Below are 6,791 nucleotides of genomic sequence, written 5' to 3'. Positions count from 1 at the left end.
TCCAACCTAAGTCATCAGAAGTTTGGCATAAAGGGGTTGTTATTTTGGTTCCAGCTATGCAGAATTAATATAGTAACGGCATAGTTCTTTTATGTTACTTCATGATCCCATCCACAATAGATGGCAGAAAAGGGGAGAAAGATCCTGGCTCTCAGCAGGATTCCTGATTGGTACCTGGCTTCAATGAATGCTACAGTTTCTAGGGAGGATCTAAAAACGGTAGAAACCAGAGAACAGAATGTTAGAGCTGAGCCGTAACACATAGAATGAAGCTTAACACACAGAAGATTTGAATTGGAAAGACTCTCAGAGACTACCTAGGCCAAAGGTTCTTAACTTGGGCTCTGTGAACTTATTTTTGCTGTCTTTAAAAAAAAAAAACTTTGCTATTAGTATTTCAATATAATTATCTTCTTTTGTAATCCTATATATTTTATTTTTTGCATTTAAAAACATTCTTTTGAGAAGGGATCCACAGGCTTTATCACGCTGTCCAAGGAGTCCAGGACACAAACAAGATTAATAATCCCTGATTTAAGCCAATGTTCTGTTTTGACAGAAAAAGAAACTGAAGCCAGGAGAGGCTAAATGACTACTGTAAGGTCACATAGGAAGTTAGAGGCAGAGCCAGGAACAGAACACAAGTCTCCTGACTCCCAGGGTGGTGCTACCTCCACTATCACCATGTAGTATGTTCAAGACACTTCAAATATAAATGGTAAAGAGTTCCATAGACTGAATAGGAAATGCAGAAGCAGCCAGTGCTTTGGACCTAGTCAGCACTGGGGTTGATTCATATCAATATTGCTCTGAGGATGATACTACTGGACAATATTGAAAGTGAATCTTCTCAATTGGACAATGCCATCATCAGGGTTCACCTGGACTTCTGCAGGTCATCTGGTCCAAATGATCTAGGCAGTAGTTCATGGACAATCCTGACACCATATGCAATATATGCTTTTGTCATGTAAACATACCAGTATTTACCAAACTCTCTCATTTCTTGTCTACAGGCTCCACATGGTGTGATAAAGTCATTTTCCAAATTACTGGTAATAGCAGTGGCCCAGAACTCTTTGAATCCTTCTGAGATGGCCTTCTGAATAGCAGCTTGTTCAGCCCTTATGCCTAGTGGTAGGCAGCATTTTCTACGTTGCATCCTAAAAACAAAAAAATCTTCCCATCCAGGGTCAGGATAGTTGCCCTCACTAGGAAGTTACTCTAGGGACAGTAGGTAAACTCCTTGCCTTCTGGGCTCCTGCAAATGAGCTGCTCAATTTGAGCAGCATCTAAAAGCCCCCACATACTTGGACATGGGGCCAGACCGATAGATACTTGAACCATGGCCTTGACCCTGAGGAGCTGTTCTCTCTGGTCAGCAGAAGGCAGGGAGCAGGCAAGCAGCAGCAGCTGCCTAGCTGGGGATAACAGCTAAGCACCAAAAGAGTGTTAGCTCGACCAACTCTAATTTCAACGGGACTGTTAATGAAGTCTGATAACCATCTCTAGACAGAGGAGATGGACTTGATATGCAAAATAAGACATACTTTTTTGGATATAGCCAATGAGGGAATTGGTTGTGCTTGACTTGTATATTCATTGCAAGGGCTTTGGTTTTCTTTTTTGTGATGTGGGAGAGGGGTGGAAGGGCAAAGGGAGATAGTGAGAAGCAGCAAATTAGCTTGTTTATGTATTATATGTGTATTTATTTTCATATATATATATATGCACATACATATATATATACACATATAGATATACATATCTATATGTGTATATATATAAATATAAATATAAATATATATATGTGAAATGAATATGAGCTCAAATCTGTCCTCAGATACTTACCAGCCATGTTACCCTGGGAAAGTCACTTAACCCTGTTTGCTTCAGTTTCCTCATATGTAAAATGAACTAAAGAAAGAAATTGCAAACCACTTTAGAATCTTTGCCAAGAAAATCCCAAATGGAGTCACAAGGATTGGGACTCAACTTAAATGATTGAATGACAATATCATGAATCATATGTAATGCAAACAACTAAAGAGAGATTGGTAAGAAACACAGACAAGCACTACAGACAAGCAAAGGGCAGCTAGGTGGTGCACTGGATGGAGCACTAGCCCTAGAGTCAAGAGAACTTGAGTTCAAATCTATCCTTAAACACTTGACACTTTACTAGCTGTATGATCCTGGGCAAGTCACTTAACCCTGATTGACTCACCAAAAAGCAAAAAAATTAAAAATAATTAAAAAAAGGAAATCAAACTATACACATCAGAGATCAGCAGTTTCATATACAATTCTTTCTGTCCTACTCTGAGTATTTGTTACCCAGATTTATCAGGCCATACTCAGTTCAGTTAACATGAAGGTGCTCTGAAAGACCTTTGGAGATTGTCCAATTTGTCTAACATGGAAACTTTTGTGCCCCTACCACATTGGTAGCCAACCTTCTTTGGTTGATGGCCCAAGTCTTTAAAACTAGTGAGATAGATTATTTCTCTCTTTCTGGTGCTCTTTTCTATTATGCATTCACTCACAGTACAGACACCATGAACTGAGCTGGTAAGAGGTGAAGGACTTCTTTCCCCTACCCTCCATCTTTTACCTTGGCTCTGAGAAAGGGCCCGGGGGTGTTTATTTCTGTTCTATGTTGTTCATTCTCCCAAGTATCAGGTACCAAAAATGATCCTCACAGGATTTGGAAGTTTTGAGCCTTGGCAATCATGGAGTCAGGATTGCATGTGAGATGGTGCAGCCTACCAACCAGACCAGCATGGAAACTCTGAGATTACCTGGGACTCAAGCCCAAGGTGGGTTTGGACTTGGAACTGGGACTGTGTTCTATAGGAACCAAATCAAGTTATGAACCTATCTTCCACTCTCCAGAGACTGAAGTGATACAAAGGGGGCAAGCAGACAATGCCTCCCACATGTTGGGGGAGTGAATTTATTTAAATATATTTATGATTATACCTTTTGAAGTAAATATTTCTTTGTGAAAACTCATCTGACTAAGAGTGGCTAATGGAGCTGGGTTTAAAGGATTATCAGTTATACTTGAAAGCATACTATTGCTAGGATGTGGAGTCACTGGAGAGAGTCTAGACATACCTTAAGCCCCCACATGGAAGAACTCTTAAACTCTTAACTCTTAAAATCTACTTGGCCTTTAAGCAGCAGGGCAGGGGGAGGGGGAGGGCATGGTAGTCTATATTACGTACAAAATATTCTTTTCATTTGGAGTTTTGTTAAGTCCAGCATGAAAAAAAAAAGAAATTCTCCATAGAAGGTACAGCCAAAGCACCAGAAGACTTTCTCTCCTTCCTTTTATATCTGAGATGTTACAATACAACAATGAGTTCCCCAATTGCCCTTTCTCCTTCTCACCAAATGATTGGCCCACCTTTGTTTTGGTCTCACAAATACTCTTGATGATGTATTTTTATGTCAACTTACACATAAGTCTTCAGAAGTAATATGAAGCAACTATACATAACAGAGCTGAATCCATTTCATAGTTTAGAATCTGCCTCCTGGATTTTGATTACAGCTTTAATGAGAGAGGTTGCTGAAGGGATGGAGAATGAGAACTTGATTGTGTTTCCCTGCTAGGGATTGCCCAAGTTCCATGAAGGTGATCTGCTATTCTTCATTTCCTTTACTCTTCAATGCTGTTCCTTGTCCAAGGGAACCTCATGGCTTTTTATTGTTGCCATGGTTGATATCAATATCTTCTTTCTCCATGCCAGAGATGTTCTCCAACACAAATGGTACTCAGAAGATCATCTCCATCAGTACTATACATAGATGTATTTCTTCTACTCACTTGGGGGGTGGTATCAGAAGGGTGCCACTTAATTTCAATAGCTGTCAACAGTGACATTGCTGGTTATAGTCCCCTCTGCTGCTTGATCATTATAACCCCCAAGTTGTGGACCCAGCTGACCCCTACCTCCTTTGGATTCCTTGTGCTGGTATCTGAAACCAGATAGTTCACCATACCACCCTTCTGTGGCTCCATTATCTTTTCTGTGACTTTGCCCTTGGACTGAGCTTGGTCTTCACAGACACTTCTATGAAACCAGTAATTAGGAAATTAAAGAGACCATTAAGAAAGTCTCTGGCCCCAGAAGATATTTACCACATCAAAGAGTTAATTCTAGGTCACAGTAACTGTGCCCTCTAACAAGGAGTCCATTTACCATGTATTGATCCCTTCACCAATTAGACTCTGAAATCATCTTGTATTTTCATGTGCCCAACAACTGATTTTTTCCCTCTAGGCTGTCTCTCCCCTACATGAGCTAGAAAAATCCTTTAGAAGTTTACTCAGGTAGGGCGAGGAGGATATTCACCCTGATGATTTAGGAATAGCAGAAGCATACCTTTAAAATTCTAGATATAGCCCTGTCAAGTCCCTTGAACACATACAAGGTGGGAGGAGTTAAGTAATAATCACATTTATTGCAAGTAATTCCCTTCCTATTCCTTCAGTGTTGTCCTCAACTCCTTATTCTCACTTACTCCACATATTGTCTCTTACCAAAATTTATGATTTTGCCTTCAAAACATCTCTTTTATTCCCCCCTTCTCTCTACTTAGTCACTGCCTTTATTCAGGCACTTATATCCTCTTGCCTACATCACTATAGTAGCCTTCTACTGCCTCAAATCTCTCCTTCTCACCTATCCTGAACTTAAATATCAAATAAATATCAAATATCAAAAATATATGTCTGATCATATTACCTCCCTTCTCAGTGAGCTTCAGAGGCTCCCAATTCCTTCCAGGATCAAATACAAATGCCTTTATTTAGCATTTAAAGCTTTTCATAACCCAGCACCTTCTCACCTTTCCAGACCTCGAACTTTATTCCACTCCTTGTTTTCTACAGTCCAACTACATTGGCCTACTAGCAGTTTCTTGAATGTGACAGTCCATCCCCAAGTTCCTTGCCTTTGAATTGGCTTTCTCCCATGAACTGGAAAACTTTGCCCCCTTCATTTGCTTCCCAGAGTCCCTAGCTTTTTCCCACACTCATTTCAAATCTCACCTTCTGCAGGAAGCCTTTCCTAGCATCCCCTGATGCAAAAGCCTTCCCCTTTCAGATTACTTTCATCTATATTCTGGGCATCTATTATTTACACGTTGTCTTACCCTTTGAATACATCCTCTTTGAGGGCTGGGACTGTTTGGGGCTTTTCTTTGGATCCTCAGGGCTTAGCACTCTGCCTAGGTGCTTGATAAATGTTTGTTGACTGATTGATCTTTCAATGTATGAACAAAAAGTCTCTGTGTTGTTGGTAAGTAGGGTCAGGGTTATTTTACTTGTGTTTATTTTTACAGTTTATAGATTTCCTCCTTGGCACTGGACCTGTAGTTTGAGAAGCTCTTTCCAAGTGTTTAAATGGTACTCAATTATTGCTGTGTGGACCCAGTAGTTTTGTATACTCAAAATGTGTATAATAATAAAGGAGAGGGAAAAGTTATAACCGACCTTTCAATCAATTATACTTTTTCTTCAAAAATAAACAAATATATGCATATGTATACACATTCCTACATATATAACTATCCCCAATCATGAGCCTTTTAATACCTTTGAAAAAGAAGACCTATGTTAAGAGGATTTAAAGTTCATATAGGTAGATGATAATAATAACAGCTCATATTTGCATAGTACTCTAAGGTTTGCAAAGTACTTTTCAAATCCTGGGAGGCCAGCTGCCAAATACCTGAAATAACTTCCTCAAAGTTACTTAATTGTCAGTGGCAGCTGGAACTTCCAACTCGAAGTCCAGTACTCTTTTCAAAGCAAGTTAAATACATTTTAAATTAATATTCAGTGATCAAAAACTGGCGTTTTCTTCTAGGGCCAAACTTAGAACTCAGACAACTCACTTTCTACTTTTTTATTAAAATGCTTGGTTGTGCTAATGTTGGTATTGGAGATGATGTGACATCAAATACCCATTTAAATAGTTTTGATTTTTACAATTCTTCATGTAACATGGTGAACAGGATTGGCACCCACTCTATAGCACCTTTCACCCCTCACACAGTGTTTCCAGGCATACATATTCTCTGGACTGGCTATTTATCAATTTTCTCTTGAGGTCCCACTGGTGCTCTTCCATTTACACAGACTGGTCACTCACAACCATAATGCTTCTGGAGCCTAAACATGATGATTTACTTATCAGTCAGTCAAAAAAGAAATGATAAAATTAGGCAGCAAGCATTCATTGAGCACTTACTATGTGCTAGGCATTCTGACAAGTTCTGGGGACATGAAAACAGGAAAAAACTATCCCCGCTTTCAAGGCCCTCACCTTGCAATGGAAGAGGTAATAGATAAATAACTGTACATATAAGATATGTAAGAAGGGGTAGATATCAGGGAAAGTCTCTTGCAGAAGATGAAATTTCAAATGAATCTAGGGAGAAGGCAAGGAAGTTAAGGGATAAAAGTAAAGAGAGAGAGAGAATAGGAGTTAGCAATAAAAGTCATGGCGACAGGATATGGAATGTTATATGTAATGTATGTTGAGTAGTCCTGTATAATTATATTGTAGAGTACAGAGAGTGAGCTAAAGCATGAGAAAACTGGAAAGGCAGAAAGGTACTCATTCATGAAAACAAATAGAAGAATAATAAATACCTCACAATTCACACATAAACCTGTTTGACACTTTACCACCAATGTATTCAACATTGTGGGGGACACTGCCCATGCACAGAAACCTGGAAGGATGCATCTTTAAGGAAAATACATGCACTAA

General features: G+C 39.3%; 1 pseudogene; it reads right to left on the bottom strand.

Moving 5' to 3' along the window:
* Positions 1-877: 877 nt before the first annotated feature.
* On the bottom strand, positions 878-1,459 carry LOC110201848 (cytidine deaminase pseudogene; annotated as a pseudogene).
* Between the last annotated feature and the right edge of the window lie 5,332 nt (positions 1,460-6,791).

Source organism: Phascolarctos cinereus, unplaced genomic scaffold (genome assembly GCF_003287225.1).
Source record: "Phascolarctos cinereus isolate Bilbo 61053 unplaced genomic scaffold, phaCin_HiC Scaffold_5;HRSCAF=322, whole genome shotgun sequence".
Classification (NCBI taxonomy): Eukaryota; Metazoa; Chordata; class Mammalia; order Diprotodontia; family Phascolarctidae; genus Phascolarctos; species Phascolarctos cinereus.
Note: the sequence above shows the minus strand (reverse complement) of the source record. Positions and strands in the feature narration are given on the sequence as shown.